At 41.6% G+C, this 21,777-nt stretch overlaps 1 protein-coding gene and 1 pseudogene across 2 annotated transcripts in view; one reads left to right on the forward strand and one right to left on the reverse strand.

The window, feature by feature from the left end:
• Positions 1-21,777, reverse strand: part of GAB2 (GRB2 associated binding protein 2) — a 183,296-nt gene that overhangs the window by 99,000 nt on the left and 62,519 nt on the right. The window lies entirely within an intron of this gene.
• Positions 15,178-16,729, forward strand: LOC121102891 (annotated as a pseudogene).

Genomic DNA, 21,777 nt, shown 5'->3' on the forward strand with positions numbered 1-21,777 from the left:
CCTTGAGCAACACATTCTCAGGAATGGATATACATATCAACCCCTAGGCATCCACGATTCCAACTTACTTGACATAATAAAACTGGGTCAATAATGGGATGATAAAAGTAATTTCCTGCTACAGGTGATTTACTGGCAGCATTGCACTTGCAGGCTTCCCAAGCAGCAATCCATTAAGCAGTCAGCCAAAAACACTAAGCCAAAGGGGGTCTTAAAAAGGCCATCGAGTGTAAGGTGTTAGTAGTAGGGGAAACTGGGTGTGGGGTAGATGGGCACTCTCTGAATTATCTTCTCAATTTTTCTGTACACCAACAGTTTGAAGAAATAAAACTCTATTCTTTTAAAGAGCACACTACAGGTTCAGAGTGGATTTATTCATCATAGCCCCAAATTGGAAACAATCCAGGTATCCACCTATAGGAGAACGAACAACTATGGTATATTCATGCAATGGAATATTACTCAGCAATAAAAACGAATGGGCTATGAATACAATCTACAACATGGGTGGATCTCAAAAGGATTATGCTGAGTGAAAGAATTCTTACACAAAAGAGCACATACTAGAAGATTCCATTTACATGGAATTCTAAAACAGGCCAAAATAATCTACGGTGGGGACAAAATCAGAATGGTGGTTGCATCTGGAAACTGTCTGGGAAGGGTCATGAGGAAACTTCCTGGGATGCTGGTAATATTTTACAGCTTGATAGGTGCCTGAGTTATGCAGGTCTACACACTTGTCCCATCTTAGAGAACACTCACTCACGACTTCGGCATTTCACTCCAGGTAAGTTTACCTTACAGAAAAATATTAAACTAAGTAGACTCTAGTGAGTTCATGATGTGCATGCTGAAATATTTAGGGAGAAATACACTGTCTGCAATTTACTTTAAATGCTTTTAAAAGTAAGATCGATAATGGATGGACAAAGGGATGGATAGATGGATAGGATGTGATTCTGCAAATACAGTAAAATATTAATGGCAGAATTAATGGTAGACATATGGGTATACACTGTGAAATTCTTTCAACTTTGCTGTATGTCTGAAAATTTACATTAAAAAATGTTGGGGAGGGGCGCCTGGGTGGCACAGCGGTTAAGCGCCTGCCTTCGGCTCAGGGCATGATCCCGGTGTTCTGGGATCGAGCCCCATATCAGGCTCCTCTGCTATGAGCCTGCTTCTTCCTCTTCCACTCCCCCTGCTTGTGTTCCCTCTCTTGCTGGCTGTCTCTCTCTGTCAAATAAATAAATAAATAAATCTTTTAAAAAACATGTTGGGGAAAAATAAGGAACATTTTGGGGTCTTATGTTGGGGTTTGGTGATTGGGAGAAAAAGAAATAATATTTAAGCTTATAAAGCCAGGCTTGTAGGTTCTTAATATTAATAAAAATCCTTTACATTAACTCTTTACATGAATACAGATAGCTCTTTCATACTTATCCCATTAATCTCCCAATCTGTTTTGTGTACCTCTCATCTCTACTCTTGAGCATACCTTCATCTAAGCATTTGTAATACAATTTTGTAACTATTTTCATCCTAGTAGACTACCAAGAACTCCTTGAAGGCAGAGCCTTGTTTTTCTTTGACTTTGTGTCCCCTTTGCCTAGCATGGTGTCTGACAAATACAGAGGGCGTTCATTCAAACATTTTTTTATAATATTTTTTTTATTATGTTAGTCACCATTTAAACATTTGTTGAGTGCCTCCCATGGGTTACAAGGAGAGCTGGCTGAAGCAGGTTCTTTGCAAGGCCAGGGAAAGATATGGAAGAGTTCCCCTAGAGACACATGATCCAAAACAGTCTGTGGAAGTGATTCTGTACTTGGAAGGTAACAAGTTGATTCAGAGGGACTTGTATTTCCTCATCTAGCTTTTATCCTGTCATATTGCTATGTGCAATACTCTCGAGATGAAGCAGGTGTAGTAAATAGGGAAGGTTGGCTCACTCAACCTCCACTCCACTCCCCTTCTAGAGCTGGAAATGCTGGGAAACCAAAAAAGTCATCTTTTCCAGATTTGTTTGCAGTTAATCTGCCATTTATTTGCATTCATATAAGCCTGGTAAAATGGAAACGAAGGGAACACTATTTTTCTTTTCTCTTGGCTGCATGGGTACGGACAGGAAAGGGGCATTATCCAGCATCTTGAGTGCCATGGGGCAGTTGTAGCAGCGTCTTCTCAAGCCTGACCTCTCCATCCCTAGTTCACAGCCACTGTGTGGGGGTAGGGTGTTAGAATGATCGCTCCAGGGTAGTGGCGGTGAGGAGGAATATCATTTGTGGAGTCCTAGACCAGAACACACAGCTTTAGTTCTTCATACCATTTGGTAAGCATCAAATTCCTTTTATTAAATTCCTTCCTGTTCAAAGTATCTGGAATGGTTTCCATTTCTTACACTGATCCCTGAGTATAAAAATAAAAAAAAAATAAACAAGTTTGAGTGACTAAAGGCAGGCCCCTGTGAATGGGAGAAGGACAGCATTTCAGAGTTTTTCCACAATGAGTATCTATTGAAATAATTGTTGAACCCTGATTTGTGCCAAACACTGGGCTACGGGCTGACCTTGAGAGTCAGCAGTTTGCTTCCAGATAGGAGATCCATGCTAATATGTGAAAGAAGAGCCCATATTGATGAGTGCCTGAGAGAAGGAAGGAATGAGAGCCCGGGTGAAGGGGGAGCTTTAGAGGGGCGAGAAAATGCTTACTCTCCAACCTCAAACCAAACAGTAACTAAAATGTTTAGCATTTTATGCATAGCATATTTACCTCCATTATCTCATTTAATATCCCTATATACCCACTCTTTTCTGGGGTTAACCTTTGGGTGCTTCCTATGTGGCAGGCACTTCACATAGGTTTTCTTACTTAAACTTCGGAAGGCCACCTGAGCTGGGGACTGTTATTAGCTCCATAACTTGCCTGAGGTCTCACAGTTATTAAATAGCACAGTCAGCTCTTAAAATCCTCCTATCATTTGATCCCAATCCTACATTCTTAAGGGATAACAAAGCCAGAATTTCATTTCCTCAAAAGCCATAACATGTTTAAAAACCAACGTTGTACAAACACGACAGTTTGTTATCCTCATCACAGAAAACCCCTTTCTCCAAATTTGAAGTTGCTGAGGTAAAGGGAACAGTGGCCACGCTGCTCCAGCCCGAGAAGGGGATCACAGAGGTCCTAGGCTGGCTCAAATCAGACCAGACTCACAATGGACAAAGGGAGTGGGGGACAGAGAAGAAAAATCAGTTGCTGCCTCCACAGCCTCCTCTCTAAGGCAGCTCTTTATCTCTTACACCATTGTTTACAGCTCAGAGGACACCATCCGGACCTAATAAATGAAAGTGTCCATTGGGAAGGGGAAAAACACACACATGCCCCCTCCACATACAAAAGGACATTTGTGTCCGGCAGCCTAAGAGGCTGACACACACCAAGGGCTCGCCCCTCCTCTCCTCACCCCTAGAAACAGACAAGAAAGGCAGCTTTCTGGTATTCCACAAAAGGGGGAGGCTGTGGCAGGGAAGAGAACACACACTCTCCAAAACTGCTGATTTGATTCATCCCCAAACTGACACAATGCGGAGAGGAAGACTTCAGGAAATGGGCAGATTATGTCCAAGAAAAGATTTCCTGCAAGCAGTTAACGGGAAACTTACATGAAAAGCGAGGACTAAAAATACACAGGCTATTGGATGCTAGTGGGAGCCCCCCACTTCTTCAAGAAGTATCGGAGGAAGCTGCCACGCTTGAAGCTCTCTCCACCCTCAAACCTAGTGAGATCACCTTAGCATTGGCTTTACTCCCCGGAAAACCACATCAGGCACCTGGTGTGACTAAAATTTCAGTTTAACACTCATCAAGTCCGTACTGAGTTCAAGGCCTTCTATTCAAGTCCTTATAGCATAGAAGGCAAGAGCCCCAGTGCCTGAGACACATGGCTTGACACAAATGATGAGGAAAGTAGAGCGGCAGTACAAATGCTATTCTATGTTTAAGTGAATTTTGATTATCAAGTCATAAACCTCAAAAATTTAGGCATTAGTAAGATTTAAAAGGCTGGAAAGGTTGGCACTGGAAGGCAGGAAACTGATTTGCCCTTGAAGCCATCTGTAATGACAGATCAAAGCTTGGCTAGAACAGTAGGGAAACTAACATGCAACACTAGGAGACCAACAAGTAGCCATAAGGGAGTGTTGTCTGATTTTGGGAAAGACGCTTAGAGGCAGGTAGGTGCTGAGAGGCAGAAGCAGGCCCACAGAGCTCCGTCCTAGGCCTGGAGCAGACATGTGAAGATGGAGTTTGCTTTCAGAGCTTTCTTCTTCCCCTTCTCTTCTGCTTCCAGAAGTCTAAGTCTGCCAGACATTTATTGAGCCCCACCACTGGTGTAACCCCCACCCCAGCCCACAGCACTGAACAACGGATCAAGAACCTCACAGTCTGATAGGAAAGACAGGTCCTACAAACAACAGAAAGGAGGAGAGCAGTGCTGGGCTGCCTGGGACCTGCCCTTCTTTTGAAGAGCTCATCGCCCTGCCATTCCAACAGCACACGCCTCCTAATTGAGTGACTTACAAGTCCTCATACCCAGCAATTTGGGGCCCCGATTACAAAGGAAAGTCTTATCACCAATCATCCTTTAAACACAAACACATATGCTAAGTCCTTCTTCCAGGTTTATAATGAACAGTGTGAGGCCAAAGATCTTTCATTGTCGTATTTTTTATACCCAATGGGAGCCAGAAGTGCAGGTACATTGGAAAATAAAACGTAGGTGGTCCTATGTGATTACAGTCTAGGGAGGCAAGGCTGGGAAAACAGGACTTTTTGTTCTTTTTTTAAAAAAACAAGGATGATCAGAGACTTCCTTTGTTGTAAAACCCTATGGATGCATTTGTTGCTGCTGCTCCTACCTTCACTGATGGCTGGGCGGCATCTGAGGCAGCCAAGCACTCCTTTCCTAAAAGCCGCTCCCAAATCCTTTGGATTATCTGACACCACAACTTCCTGCACCTCTGTGTTCCTTTTCAGTCTTCGTGGGGATCCTTTTAAGGTCTATGATCCTCAGCTTCCTCTTTTCCTACCAAAAAGATTCCTTAGTGATTTAGATTTCTCTCATTGCACAGAGTAGTCCTAGATTTACATCTGCAGACTCTCTCTGCCTTAGGAGCTATTAAGCAGCCATGAGTAGAGTCGATACCCCATCTCCATTTGGCTCCTTCTTCCTGTTCTCCACATCAGAAGAGAGAGGAGGAGGATACATAACTGGCAACTCAAATCTCCCAAGCCAGAGCTTCATAATATTAAAAGACAATAATTAGGATTTTGTGTTTTGTTTTGTCTATGGATGTCTGCACATTAAGTTTATTTTAGAACTTGGGACATATAGGTACCACAGCTGTCACTTCATTTGCTATATTTAAACAACAACCATCATCAGTCAGGAATAAAAAGTATGGGGAAATTAAGTGGCCAGAGGATATGAGAAACATGATGTTTGGAAATTCTTAGTTTTCATGCAGTTAGAAACAAAACAAACAAGTTGGGTTAGTGACTTAGGAAGTGATATAAGTTAAACTGAAATGTTGGCAACTACTCTCATCTCTATTTCTAAAATTGCAGTGTCACGGTAAAGAGAAGAACTCCTCTGGGTTCAAGTGCTCAGAAATCTGGCTATGCTTACTCTGGCATCCAGGTTCCACTATGGACTTCTGAAGACTATAATCCCAGCAGAGAACAATGTTACAAGAACCCTGGACTGGGGGGGTGCCTGGGTGGCTCAGTCGTTAAGCGTCTGCCTTCGGCTCAGGGTGTGATCCCAGCGTTATGGGATCGAGCCCCGCATCAGGCTCCTCCACTGGGAGCCTGCTTCTTCTTCTCCCACTCCCCCTGCTTGTGTTCCCTCTCTCATTGGCTGTCTCTCTGTCTAATAAATAAATAAAATCTTTAAAAAAAAACAACAACCCTGGACTGGGCAGTAATGTTCTCCAACTAGCTTTGCTAGTAAATACTCTTTGCTAAACGTTCATCTAATAGCCTCAAGTCCCAAGATTCCCAGACATTCTTATTAGCATTTGGTCTCAGCAAAAGATCCAATAATCATTTACACCTTATTTAGATTCCACTGGGTTTGATTTCCTCGCCCAGTACTATCTGCCTCTTAAGTCAACTCCAAAAAGACACAGAAACCGTGGCAGAGTGTACAAAAAGCACCAAAGAACATGCACGGGAGGGTCTTACAGATGGCAGTGAGGAGGCAGGAATTTTTGCCCTACTGGAAAGTAGGGCAAAATCCCTCATAGCTAAGGCTTAGTTAAGAAGAGATTGGAGAGTATAAAAGATGGAGTGATTTATCTCATCCCCTGAGAATCCATACTACTCTCTTTGGAGGAAAAGAGCAAGAAGGGGGGGGATGTTGGAGGAAAAAATGATGGAGGTTTGAGCAAAAGAAAATAAATTCCTCTCCCATAGAAAACCATCATTCTGATCACTTCCCAACCCTACACTACCTCAAATCCAGGTAATGGTGAGAAATAGAAAATGTTCTGTAGATAAATGCATAGCAAAAGAGTTCCTCCCCTACATTCTAGAGGGCACACTTTATGCAGACCCTGAAGGAGCTCCAAATCTAGCTAAGAAGCCATGTGTATTTAAAACATATAAAGCAGCAAATACACATTATGTCATAAGTGGTATTAGGAGTTCAGAGTGGTGAACACCTGCTGTGGTTCTGGGTGATCGAGAAAGGTTCTGTCAGCAAGTAACCTGGAGCTGGGCCAGGTCAATGTGAAGGCCTGGATTATGCTATCCTTCCTGGTTGACAACTTCTCCCAATCATCAATCGCAAGGAACTTGCGATAACAACAATAACCATCAAGATACTTCTCACACAGGTAAGTAAAAGTACTTCATAAAGTATAAAATGTTTAAGAGCCTATCACTGGANTCTTCGGAAGAGCATGAGGTGGGCTGTTGCCGTCATCGCCATCACAGCATTTAACAGGAACCGAATGTGCCAGACACAGCAGCGCTGGCTGGATAACATAACCCATCCACAATCTCCGTCTTCCTTATTTGCCTTCATTACAGAGTCTCGAGAAGCAGGCGCCTTTTCTAGCCTTTCTTCTAACCAGAAGTCTCCGTGTGCCACAGTTCTGAACAACATGACAGAAGCAGAAATCCGCTGGGGGCTCATGAGAAAACTTTTTTTTTTTTTAAGATTTTATTTATTTATTTGACAGAGATAGAGACAGCCAGCGAGAGAGGGAACACAAGCAGGGGGAGTGGGAGAGGAAGAAGCAGGCTCATAGTGGAGGAGCCTAATGTGGGGCTCGATCCCAGGACTCCGGGATCACGCCCTGAGCCGAAGGCAGACGCTTAACGACTGAGCCACCCAGGCGCCCCTCATGAGAAAACTTCTGATTTTCCTGCTGCCGTGAAGTAAAAAGCCAACACTTTATGGAAAGCTGAATGGGAAGAGACAAAGAATAAGCATCCTTGATTGCAACACTGAGTCTTTAAGGCAGAAACTGCTTATTATAGACTCCTTGTAATGTGGTAATGTTATTCAAACCACTCTCAGTCAGCTTAATAAATCGAAAATATTTTCAATTATTATGATAATACTTATCATGTACTTAACCAAGGTTATAGAGTAGGTAGGTGACAGAAACAGAATTCAAGCCCATGTACGACAGATCCAAAACCCTGACTCTTAACCACTACGTAGTGCTAACCAGGGAGCACGTGTGCTGTAAAACTCAGGTGTCTTAATGACCAGTCTTGTGGCTGTTTCGTTTAGAGGGACTACTCATCCTATGATGGTCACAGCCATTCTTATCATAAAACTTTATATCCTGGATACATCTTAATAATAGGTTCCAAAAAAACAATGACACCAATTTCATTGGCTCTCAGACTAGGGGAAAAGGGATTCAACTTACTGACTTACATCAGTTATCTTCTCATGATTCTCTTCTTGGCAGTCTGTGATCCTCTTCTTCCATTCTGAGATCCTTTCACATTTGAAATCCAGAAAAACTTAACATTTGCCTACAGACACTTTCCACCTCCCCTTTCTTTTTTTGCACCCATTTGGACTTTTGAGATGGCCACAAATGAGTTCTGCCCTTGTTTTCTACACAACAGGCAAGTGTCATTTCAACAAACAAAGCAACTGATAACACTAAAAAATAAACAATACACTGTTTCTGGAGGGTCACTTATCTCCTTACAATGGAGCAAATTGGAAGATCGTTCAGAAATATTTCAAAGCCTAAAACAACACTGAGCTGAAATGGCACAGTGATCAGCTGTTGGCAGCTGGTTGGGTTTTCATGGCTTTACTCTCAAGTGAAATGCACTCCTTATCTGTGGTTATGACTGGCCATTACATAGGAGGATTAATGGGGTTGCTTTTGGCTGTCATGGAAAGCTTAAGATGTGTTCTCTATGTGGATCCCTAAAAGCAGACATCCTCTCTGCAAAGCTGACAGGTCACCTCCCTCAACCAATTAGCTAATTGTCTGAAATCACTCCTCATAGATCAAGAAAAACTGTCTTGTGAATGAACTCTGTTCATGCAGAAAGCAAGAGCCTTTTGTTTCCTTCTGAAGACCCTATTCAACTCTAAGTCCCCTTCCATCTACAAAATTCTAAATTCTACAAATGTGAACAATCAGCTCCAATGAATGAATCCTTCCGGCTTTACAGCAAATGAGTGCTTTTTTTGACTACAGGGTTTTTGTTTTGTTTTATTTTTTAAAAGAAAATTGTTTTTTAAATGTAGTAGCTTCCTGACTACACCAGGTGTGAAATGGTAAATGAAAAAACAAGCAGTTGTGTTGGCCATCTTTGGTTGATCCCTTCAAAGCTTGCCAGACTGATGTCATTCTGGATGCTTCCTATTCTGCTGACCAAGCTAGGTCTTCCTAGGAAAATCTATAGACTGTCCAGTTCTAATCAAGACATTGCATCAAATTCTAAAAGCTCAGGGCTATCTGGGTGATTGGTAGCTAGCTCTCATTGAATAAAGAGAAGTGAGTGGTCCCTTTTCTGTGGTTAGTACTAGGAACCGGAGACAACCTTCATCTCTGGCCCACCGGAATAAGATGGGTTGAGAATCAATCACGTTGCATTGAGTGACAAGACACCCTTATTTATACGATTTGCATACCATCTCTCACTGACCCTTATTTTCCTGCTTCCAAATACAGTGTTATTTTGTTCAGACATCTATCCTTTCCTGTACCATTCCCCCTAAACTTAGAACTCCTTCTTCAAAAGTCTAAAATCCTACAAACAAAGCATAGATGAAAACAGAAAGCCCTTATCTCTGCATCTGAGAATACTGGAAAAGCTTGACTAGAGATGTAAGAGCTCAGTAAGGGATGGGACAGAAATTTAATAAATACAGATGGGGGAAGGAGTAAAAACTCCCCAGGAAAAGGAGAAAAGAAAGAATAGTTACCATGTGACAGATACTATGCTAAGCACTTTCACATAAATCCTCATCAATACATTATAACAGCTGACACTGGGAAAGGCATGTATTGTTAATTCTCTCAAAGCCTTTCACCAGTTTACAAAATTTGCCCAAGGTTACAGAGCAAACAAGAGGTGAATGTAGGTCTCAAACCCAGATCTAGCTCCAAATCCTCTCTTTCCCCACCAACCTGATGAGTAGTGGTGTGGAGGCAGGAAAGAACAAGGCTCATTTGGGGATCAATACGGTGGGTGAGTGCATAGCAGCTTCTGAGTAGCTGCTCTTTGGGAGTCACCATTGAAAGAAAAGGGCCCCGTGACACAGACCCCAATAGTGCTACTAGGTGTAAACACAGTGAAATTGTCAATCATTTTGACAAGATGAATCAGAGGAAGTGATGTTTTTCAAGAAACTATCAGTAGTTCTGATGTTGAGGACTCTAGTTCAGAATCAGGATGGCTACTTCTTTATCATTTCTATTTGGCAACATATTTGAATTGAACCTAAATGCTACCAGAGCCTTGATCTCAGTATGTATGTACCCATGATGCAGCTCAGCATGGCTGAAGACAATGATTATTCAAGGAGACTACATTGGTACCTCCTGTCACACCTAAATTTTGTAGGCTACACAGAGTCCACAAATATATCTCAGGGTCTTTTTCCATTTATCAACATTATCCCCTTTCCTATTTCTCTATTCACAGGCTCTAAAATAAGGCCTAGAACACAGCAGTTGCTTAACAAAAGTTTACTGAAGAAATGATACATATTAGGCATTCAGTAAATGTTTGGTGAGTAAATAAATGAATTAGCCACTCCAATTAGAAGAAGTGGATGAGAGATGTTAAGTCATAGACTCAAGATTAGAGTAGTGGGGTTCAATGTAAAGTAAGATGATAAATACAAGTTGGACCTGCCAGATGGGCTGGGGGAGCCCTGAATGCTAGACATAGGAACTTGACTTCATTTTATAGGCAACAAGAAAGAGAATCCTGAATGTTGCGGAGGATGAAAAAATAGTGGGCATGGTGGGTAGGGAGTAAAGAGAGTAATACCCAAAGTGGTTCTGGATTGTCAGAGAACAGCCTAAAGATACCAAACAATAAGTGAAAGGACAGTGAACTCCCAGAAGGAAGACGGAGAGAAAGATGGATAGAAAGCAGAATCCTTGTCTTTGTTTCATGAAACTCCTTACCTTTTCATGATGATACCAAAGGTCTAATTCCTACACTATGCTCTCTCTACTGCCACCTTCTCCTTTGTCTGTTATTCTTCTCTTCAAGAATCTTCTTCCTCTGACCACATCTCAAAATTTCTGATCCAAGTTATCATTTGATTGTATAAGTGTAATGTGTCATAGCCTCAGAACTGTGTTAAAATGTCTCAGAATTTCCAATTTCTGTGGGAGAGAAAGGCCAGTATAAATAATATATTGTGTTCTTGTCCCTATGGGCAAGAAGGACTTCGCCTACTCAATTCTGGTCAGAGCCAAAGCAGAGTAAAATGATTTCTCTGCCTTCCCTATCAAAGCACAGCAGAAATAAACACAGGGAGTAACCCATTCTGTGGCACAGGCAAATAAGTATAGTCAGAAAAACAAACATTTCTACCCACAATTTTTCTTTGCCTTCTGCCTACACTAGAGTGAACACTACCAACTGATCTGCTCTGAACTCACGCTTGTGCCTTTGCTCGAGCTCACTGTCACAGCTCAAGTATCCCCATCTTACTCCCCAACTATGTTGAAATTATACTCCTCCTTCAAGGACTACCTTCAGTGCCATCTCCTCCAGGCTGTTTCCTTTGATTTTTAAGGGGAATGAAAAAACTCACCTAAACCCCTTTAACACCTTGTCTCTCCCTGTTCTTACAAACCACAAAAAGACCTGTGAGATAGTTTCTTATGAATGGGTCTTGTATTCCACTCCATTCTCTCCATAAGAAGTTAGTTTTGAAGCCAGGATCTATATCATCCGGACATCCCGCATGGTTCCTGGTGTAGCATATGTACCTAGCCCAAGTAGGAAGCTCTCAAACACTTGCTGAAATGAATTAATGAACATATACTTGCAATGAGCATTCATATACATTACTCCGGGGCATGATTATCTCTATTTTACAAATAAGAAAATGAAGCCTCATAAAAGTTAAGTGATTCAGAAAACAGGCCATGCTTTCTACAAAAGCTGAGCTAAAAGACCCACATAAGAGGATTCAGACTGAATCTGGGAACCTCTTGGATAACGGCTCCTATCTTTTATTGAATAATCAACTGAGACTGTAAGTTGGTACTTTTGGGGGTAAAAATTTGTTGATGTATATATCAAGAGCCATAAAAAATAATATAATCTAAACTAGTATGTCTACTTCCAGAAATCCTTAATATCCAGAGATGCAGACAAACTTGTGCATAAAGACGGCCATCGTACTGTTGCTCAAAATATGATAGAATTAGTAAAATCTTCTGTTTCCCATTTGAAAGACTAAAAATATGTTTACTTCTCTTCCCTCCCAAATCCCAAAGACACGACAATGTAGTACAAGGTTGAATAAATTAATACCTGTGCTTAGGGTGGGAAAGAAGAATAAAGGAAGAAAAGGAACAGACCAGAACATTTAAAAAAAATGCATTTTATTATTTTTTTAAAGTAATCTCTACACCCAATGTGGGGCTGAAATTCACGACCCCGAGATCAAGAGTTGCATGTGCTACTGACTGAGCCAGTTGGGCGCCCCCAGATCAGAAATTTTTAACATTTTTTAAAAGATGGCAAGTAGATGGAATTACATTGGTAGATGTACTACAATGTAGATATATCTATAGCCAACCTAAGCAAAGGAAGCCAGGTAAAGGAACGTGGGGAAAAGTTGCATGTAGTAGCCAATGCTGCTCCTTGATAAGGGCCTAGCAAGGTGCCATGTTGGGAATCAGAGCATTACTGTCCCATAGAAATGTAATATGATACATACTACATATGTAATTTTAAAATTTCTTTTTACATTTAAAAAGTAAAAACAAACAGATAAAATTAATTTTAATAGTCTATCCAAAGTATTATCATTTCAACATACAATCAATATAAAGATGAGATCTTTTCTTGTCTTTTTGTTCTTTGAAATCTGGTGTGTATTTTATACTTACAGCATATCCTAATTCAGATGAGCCAGATTTCAAGGGCTCAACAGCTCACTTGTGGCTAGTAACTATTTATTATAATTGATATCTCAGAATGAGAGAATAAGGAGAGCAAGGTCAGGAAAAGGGGCAGAAATCAAAGTGATTAATTGAAGAACTGTCTAAAGAACTAGCTGGGCAGGAACATTTTATATATGCAAGAACTTAGAAAGTTTAACTTCTATACATTCTTTCTGAGAAATTACCAAGGATGCTTTACAACAAGGTTAGAAAGGATTCTAAGAAGGAGATGTCATGGGGTGTAAGAAAGGAGATTTAACTCAACACTTCAGTGAAATGACAGTAGGCTTTTTATAATAAGCATTTTTAAACTTATAATGTTAAGTGAAATAAACTGTATCCAAAACTGTAGACAGTATGGAGCCTGGGCAAATGAAATACATTAGGAGAAATTTAGGTTAGAGTTATGTAATCGCCAGACTTCTGAGAGGCTTGAGAATCCGTTTAAGGAAACACAAGTGGTACAAGCAAGAGTCAAGTGTAAGTGCCAGGCACTGGTACTACCTCTGATCTATCTCTGTAATCAATCTCTCTTCAACATACACAGTTTGTACTTATTAAATATTCACAGATTTAAATTCTCAAGGCTACTTGAATGATTTAGGATGGCCAAGGAACCATTCAACTTGGCAGTGTAGCCAAAGAAACCTTCTTGAAGAGCAAAGTCCTGAACTGTATCTCAAAGGATGCACAGGTTTGAAATTGTGATTAGGAAGACCGCAGACTCCTTAATGGGCAAAGGGCCAGCCCCCCAGGCTGAAATGCAAAGGAGACTCCCACAGAAGAGAGGAAAATGAGGCCACTTTTAAGGTATGGTAACCAGAACTTACTGAGAGACACTGACTTGTCCTCATCCCACCACTGACACAGAGATTGATGGTTTTTAGGGCTGTGTTTCAGAAGATGGAGGTATAACTTCCAAAGTATAAACTGAGTTCTCTTTTTCCTCCCATCAACCTATACTTCATCCTCTCTGTATTAGCCAGATAGACTACCTTTTCTCCTCCATCATTCTCCCAGCTTACACTTCTGCCCAGAAGATAAGCTTCTCACTAGCAAATAATTACATCACAGCAGAGTTTGCTTCTAGAGACTCAGGACAATCTACTTAGCAGCCTCAAGGGAAAAAAACAGGCAGAATGACTACAATGCTTCACCTATGCTGGACTTTGGAATAAGACTGCCCAGCTTGGCCAAAGAGAGCAGTATATTTGTTAAGGCACCTTAAATAGGGCTCTGTACTCAAAAAGCATTCTCTATAAATCTCAAACACCGGACTTTTTATGAGTAGCCCATAAAAAGAGTCTTTATTCTTTGGAAAGAGATCTAGTAGAAGAGGAGAATGGGAAGAGAGAATATAGCATACACATTTGCCAGACACTGTAGGGATATGCTGCAACAAATCCATAGGGTACGTGTCATGTCCACTTTACAGACAAGGAAAAGGAAGTTAAACTTCTTAGAGATTGAGTGATTTGCTGACTATGTAAATACTGGACCTGGGATTCAAACTCACAAACTTCTTACTCCAAAACTCAGTGCTCGTCCCCCTACACCATACAGCCTCACAGAAACTAAGGAAGAAAAAGGAGTGAATCTACCAAGCTACATTGTTGAAAAGCAAGAACAGAGAGGTACACCTCTTATCTTTACAATCGCTCCCGTATTTTTTTAAAGAAACAAAATGGTCCTACTGAATAAGACTCAGACTCTTCTCAGATAACAAAAGTGAAGAGTTTTAAACAGACCTTTCTTTCAAAGGGGTAGGGGGGCATTAAGTATCAGAAATTAGGGGACTTCTCTCTCATTATTCTGTCACAGCTCAAAGGATGTTTTAGGGAAAAGATATTTACCTAATGTGACCAAAGCATCTAAGAGAATCCAGAAGGCGTAGTAAAGAAGAGAGAGGGAGAGAAGGGAGACTGACTCACTATTTGTTTTCCAAATACAAAAATTCAAGCAAAACACAGTGAGACTTGGCTATCCAGCTGGGTGCTCTTAAGGATTAACTGTGTGTGTGGCCAGGCACTTAACTTCATATTTCTGATGGACCAGCTGTAAAATGGAAGAACTCAGAATAAGGCTTCTTGTCAAGAGAGCACCAAGACATTTGTATTTATAGCTTCTGAAATACAGACCTAAGCAAATGGCCTAACCTGGAGCCCCAGGCCCTAGTTCAAATATCCCTGCTATAGTTAATGTCATAAGGTTGTGCGCAGAGATTAGAGTGTCCTGACAATGGGATATTTTATAACCTTTTCACAAGTTACAGCTGGGCTTTTAAAATATAGATTCTTTTTTTTTTAAAGATTTTATTTATTTATTCGACAGAGATAGAGACAGCCAGCGAGAGAGGGAACACAAGCAGGGGGAGTGGGAGAGGAAGAAGCAGGCTCACAGCGGAAGAGCCTGATGTGGGGCTCGATCCCATAATGCCGGGATCATGCCCTGAGCCGAAGGCAGACGCTTAACCGCTGTGCCACCCAGGCGCCCCCTAAAATATAGATTCTTATTCAATGTTGAAAACAAAATGCCAGTATAATAGGGTAGAAAGTATACAGGATGTTGGGCCATCATGGGTGTGAATCTTGGTTGTATGATTTGAACAAGCTAATTTTTCTGAGACTTATTTTCCTAACCATTAAAATGAGGGATAATTACCTACCTGAGAACACTTATTTATTGAGAATTAAATAGAGTTTCTGATACATAAGACAGTCAAAAGACAATTTCCATATTAACCCTTACCTCATACCACATACAAAAATTAACTTGAAATAGATCATAGATCTAAGTGTAAAAGCTAAAACTAACAGTTCTTAGAAAACATATAACAGAAAAGTCTTTGTGACCGTGAGGCAGAAAAACAAAAAACATTATCATAAGGGAAAAATACAATAAATAGACCATCAAAATTCAAAGCTTTTGCTCCTCAAATGGCACCATTAAAGAAAATGAAAAGGGAAGCCAGACTGGAAGAAAATACATGTTTTCACAGACTAGCAGAAAAATTACAGATATTTCTACCTTATAAAAAGCTAGTATCCAGACCATGTAGAAAATTCTTACAACTCCGCTCCTCCCATAAAAAGCCTGAGGTGACCTCTGAAAATGGTTCGCTATTCACTTGACCCAGAAAACCCTACAAAACCATGCAAGTCTTCGTGCCAACTGTAAGAACGCATGTGAAACTGCCCAGGCCACCAAAGGTACGCCTATCTGAAAAGCCACCAAGTAGGTGAAGGATGTCACTTTGCAGAAGCAATGTGTGCCATTCCGTCGCTCCAATGCTGGAGTGGGTAGGTGTGCCCCAGCCAAACTGTGGGGCTGGACACAGGGTCGGTGGCCCAAGAGGAGTGCTGAAGTTTTACTGCACATGCTTAAAAATGCTGAGAGTAATGCTGAACTCAGGGCTTTAGATGTAGATTCTCTGTCATGGAGCACATCCAGGTGATCAAAGCCCCCAAGATGCGGCACAGAACTTACAGGGCTCGTGGCTGGATTAACCCACACATGACTCCCTGCCACACTGAGATGCTCCTTACTGAAAAGAGCAGACTGTTCCTAAACCAGAAGAGGAGGTTGCACAGAAGAAAAAGATATCCTAGAAGAAACTGAAGAATGAAAAACTCATGGTCTGGGAGTAAATTCTGCATAAGATAAATGTAAATTAAAGGAGAAGGGGAAAAAAAGAAAGACTGACCTTACTAAGTGTTGATGAGAATGCAAAGCAAGTGAAAATCTCACACGCTGATGCTGGGAATGTAAAATGGTACAGCCAGTTTGGAAAAGAAATTGGCATTTGCTTAAAAAGTTTAACAATTACCATATGACCCAGCCATTGACTCCTTGGTATTTATACAAGAGAAATGAAAAAACATACATCCACACAAACATGTACAAATGAATGTTCATATCAGCTGTATTTAAAATAGTCAGAAACTTGGGGCACCTGGAGGATGGCTTAGTCGGTTGAGTGTCCAACTCTTGATTTCAGCTTAGGTCATGATCTCAGGGTCCTGAGATCAAGCCCCACATTGGGCTCTGTGCTCAGTGGGGAGTCTGCTTGAGGTTCTCTCTCTCCCTCTCCTTCTATCCTCCCCCTGCTACAAATAAATTAATTAAAAAAAGAAAAAAAGAAAATAGCCAGAAATTGAAAAAAAAAAAAAAAACCAAACAAAAACCAACAAACCCATGTCCATCAATAGGTAGTATAGCCATATACTGGAATTCTACCCAGTGATAAAAAGGATCCATGCACCAACATGGACACATCTAAAAATCGTTATGCTGAAAGAAGCCAGACCAAAAGTGTGCATATTATATAATTCTATTTATATAAAATGCAAACTCATCTGACAACAGATGAATGCTTGCCTGAGGCTGAGGGCAAAGGAAGGGACAGACTGTAAAGAGACAAGAGGAATCTTTTGGGACTAAGAGAAATGTTCTGTATGACTACAGTAGTCATTTCATGGGCACAGCGACTGACAAACTCACTGAATTTAAACAGATTTATTGTGTGTACGTATGCCTCAAAGTTGATAAGGAAAAACATTTAATTCACTTTGCCTCTCCTACTGCCACTAGCATCAAGTTAAAAAGCTACTATTGGGGTACCTGGGTGGCTCAGTTGGTTAAGCGTCTGACTCTTGATTTCAGCTCAGGTCATGATCTCAGGGTTCTGAGATGGAGTCCTGCATCGGGCTCCCTGTTGGGTGTGGAGTCTGCTTAGGATTCTCTCTCTTCCTCTCCCTCTTCCCTGCACCCCTCCATGCTCATGTGCTCTGTCTCAAAAAAAGAAAAAAAAGAAAGAAAGAAAGAAAGAAAGAAAGAAAGAAAGAAAGAAAGGAAGGAAGGAAGGAAGGAAGGAAAGAAAGAAAGAAAGAAAGAAAGAAAGAAAGAAAGAAAGAAAGAAAGAAAGAAAAGAAAAGAAAGAAAAAGCTACTATTGCCCACTTCCTAGTCACAGAGATAACAGGAGGCTGTTCGTAAGGGGGTGATATTACAAAAGCCTTACAGTTTAGTGAGTATCAATCAGGTGTTTGGCAATGTGTGAGGCACTTATACACATTATCTTATTTAGTTCTAACAAATCTGATGAGATAAGCACTAATATCTCTTTTACAGATGAGGAAACAGGTTCAGAAAGTTTAAGAAATTCATCAAAAGCCATCCAGATGTAAGCAGTAGATTTGGATTCAACCACAGACCTGGACTCAAAACAGTAAGCCTGACTTCAAAGACAATGCTATTATTTCCTACAGTGCTTAGGGCATCCTCAGAAAGGCAAAGCCATGATGGCCCTGAGACAGGAAGTGTTCCTGAAGATTTCCTTCATCAAGAGTGGGAAATCCTCTCAAGGAGGGGAGTTTTAGCAGTCTTTTTGAAAGGATGCTGGGAGGATGGGAAATGGGATACGCCTCTGCTTGTGAGGCCAGAGAGAATCCTCTCACTCAGCCCAGCATCTGCTGGTATTTTGTTAACTCTTGGCTCCTCCATATTCACCCACCCACTGGTTTCCCAGGGAAAAAAAGCCAAAATATCTTGGCTGAACAGACGAATGGGTCACAGATGACAGAGGTAAAAAAAAAAAAAAAAAAAAAAAATCAAGAAGTTCTGTAAATATGCTTCTTTTTAAAAGCAAAAACAAACTGTACACTTCCTTGTTCTGCATTTTCCTTATTCTCTTTGAGTTGTCCATCTTGTGAAACATTTTCTTGTCTACGTTTTCATTCATCACAGTGGAAAAAGTGAGGCAAATGGGTCATGCTGAAAGTTTAAATAAATTTACAGTCTTCCTATTTCAGACCAGCTGTAGCCCATCTCCCCTGAAGCCAAGCCAACAGATCAAGAAGGTGGCCTGGGCTGCAGAAAATGGGCCATGGGAAACCAGGATCTGGAGGGGACCAACTCAGGGTAGGGACCAACACTGTGGACAGAGCATAAAGACACCTGGGTTCTGGGATTAACTTCGTATAATCGACTTTGAGCCTCTGTCAGGTCACTGTCCCTCTCCAGGCCTCGTAAGATTTTACTGATCATGTTTTTCAACTTTTAACAAAGGCCCTCCATTTATAACCAAAAATAATCTTCCCCCTAAACCCTCAGATTCTCATGCATTTCCTCTTTGAAAATTGCTCCACTGCCTGTTTATTCCCCAGCAGCCAAGCTTCCCTTTCTGAAATTTATACTTTATTATAAAAACAGGCAGCTTCGGCGTATTAGGATACTATCATACCAAATAAAAACTTTAAAAAGGGATATACAAACCCATACTGAAATTCGGTCATAACCCTGAGTGCGTGTTATTGAGAGTCAAGGATTAAATGCCCTAAGGCAATCTGCCGCGTTTTTGGTTGTTCTTCATTTCCTTTCCTGATTTAGCTTGAACTGCAGCTTTACTAAAGCTCCCTTGCTCCCTCTTCACACACGGTAAGAAGTCACAGGGCCACGTGCTTTTGTGCTCCTTTAATAGGGCATCCACCCCCAGACCACACTCGGCCAAGTCGTTTCTGGTAAGCAACTTTGGAAAGTAAAAATTCCCTAGACGTTCTGAACAGGGTGTGAAAGGAAGACCCACAACCCTGCAGGGGAACTGAAACATTCTCCCCTTGTGTCCACTTCTGTCCTGGGAGGATGGGGGCAGGGAAGTTACGGAAGAAGCTTTGAGAGGAAGCAGACTTGCAGGACTTCTGCTGCAAACAATTGTGCACTGTATCCAGCTGTTGACTGAGGCGACTGTCAGCCCCAAACCATGGGAGAACAAAGGGGTCAGAGTTCCTGCTCCTAAAACAGCCACGTACAACACTTCTGCTTCACATGTTTACAGCTTAGTACCTGTTCCTAGCTTCCAGCTCTGGAGCTCAGTGTCCGTGTTGGAAGGCAACTTGACATCAGTTAGTGTGTGCCCCGCCTGCCGCCCCTCCCCCCAGCTTTTTAAAAGAAGTGGAACCCTTTATTTTGACATACAGAATGTTGTGCAGAACCATAATACAAAAAAAATAAATTAAAGCAAAACTGCTCTGGGGGGTAGGGGACATAGAGGGAGAGTTTTGCCAGCCCAGCTGCCATCATCCCTTTCATCAGGAACCTCTTTGGACGCCCACGGCCATAAGGAACACTACTAGGTCTACTGATGTGTGTTGGTTTGTGTGTGACAGGTAGGTCTACGGATTTGTGGAGTTTATAGATAAAAACACAAACGATCATGCCCTTAATTATTTTCAGGAGGCTGGGGTGCGTGCTCTCAGCTTTTTCCCCCCCTTATGTCTCCTTCAATGATCTCATTAATTCCCAGGGCTTTGCTTATCATTTCTATATGGACGACTCAAACTGCACATCTTAAGACATGGTCTCCTTACTTAGCAGAGCATCTGAAGCATATTGATGGGAGGAGACAAGCAGGATCCAGGCACGCAGTCTGGCAGCAGAATCCAAGTGTTTGGTCCCAAAATTCAGGACAGCACTCAAGTCCTCAGAGGACTAGTGAGAAAAAAAGAACAATGGGAATCCCTACAGAATCAAAGTGCAAGGCAGGGACTTGGCTAAAAGCAACCAGGCAAGAGCTCTTCTTAGAACTGGGGGCCAAAGTCAGAGGGGGGCTAGCTTTCAGGCTGACTTCATGCTGATTCCCAGAGGCCTGGATCAGGTTTTTAAATTCCACCCCACCTCATCCCCATTACAAGCAGAACTGCTTTACAGACCTATCCTAAGGTATGAGAGGATGCAGCCAAGCAGATCTTCACAGCTGAGCATGTCCAGGCCCTACTTGTGTCTAGCAAAGCTGAAAGCGTATGATAAGCTGAAAAGATGCAGACTAGATGTTCCTAATGTTTTCCAGGTCACTCGCAGAGATGGACACAGATCCATCAACTCAATAGCCATTTCTCTCCTTATACCTTGTTATAGAACTGATATTTGTTCAGAGAACTGGTAGAGGCTCCAGGTTTGGGGGTGGAGGTGGGGTAATCCCCCCCACCCCAGCCCCAGGGGTTGAATTACAATTGTCTAAAGCAATTACGCAGACCAATTTCCTTTTGCCAGGATTGGGCCAGAGGTGTAATCCAGTTCTGACTCAAAAAACCCGTAAGGAGTTCTATAAAGGAGAGGCAAAGCGCCTGGTTTTCTTGGTGACGTGATTAAGCCAATGAAAGAACCCTGAAACTACCTCCCTCTTAGTTTGTTAAGTGAACATCAGTGTCCTTGTCATTTAAGTCACTGTTACTTATTTCTTATTTCTGTTAAATGTAGCTACAAATAGGGGCGCCTGGGTAGCTCAGTCGTTAAGCGTCTGCCTTCGGCTCAGGGCGTGATCCCGGCGTTCCGGGATGGAGTCCCACATCGGGCTTCTCTGCTGGGAGCCTGCTTCTTCCTCTCTCACTCCTCTGCTGTGTTCCCTCTCTCGCTGGCTGTCTCTCTGTCACATAAATAAATAAAATCTTAAAAAAAAAAATGTAGCTACAAATATTCCTGACTGATCGATCTGCTGACCCACTTGAGAACCAGATTAAAACTATTGGCCCTATATCCTGTAACTTTTATTACATGGATATATGCAATATTTTACCTTCAATTTTAGGAGGTTTACAGGTCAAGAATCCTTACTCTAGATCACCAGTTCTCAAAGCGTGCTCCCTGGACCTGCAGCATCAGCATAACTCAGAAACTTGTAAGGATAATTTCTCTAGTCTAATACCAGACCTACTGAATCAGAAATTCTTGCAATGGAGTCCAGCAATTTGTGTTTTGTTGTTGTGTTTTTATTTTAAAGATATTTTTATTTTTAAGTAATCTGTACACCCAACACGGGACTTGAACTCACAAACCCTGAGATCAAGCAATGCAAGCTCCACCAACTGAGTCAGCCCGGCGCCCCTGGCACTTTGTGTTTTACTAAGTTCTCCAAGTGACCTGATTCATGCTAGAATTTGAGGACCACTGCTCTGAGCTCAGCATTATTTAATGACTGTGGTGACAGAAATGCAGCCACAGCCACATGTGTCTACTGAGCATTTGTGACGTGGCCAGTGTAGACAAGAAACTGGATTTATAATTTTACTTAGTTTTAATTTATTCAAATTTAA

The sequence above is a fragment of the Ursus maritimus genome, unplaced genomic scaffold (assembly GCF_017311325.1).
Source record: "Ursus maritimus isolate PB19 unplaced genomic scaffold, ASM1731132v1 scaffold_16, whole genome shotgun sequence".
Lineage (NCBI taxonomy): Eukaryota > Metazoa > Chordata > Mammalia > Carnivora > Ursidae > Ursus > Ursus maritimus.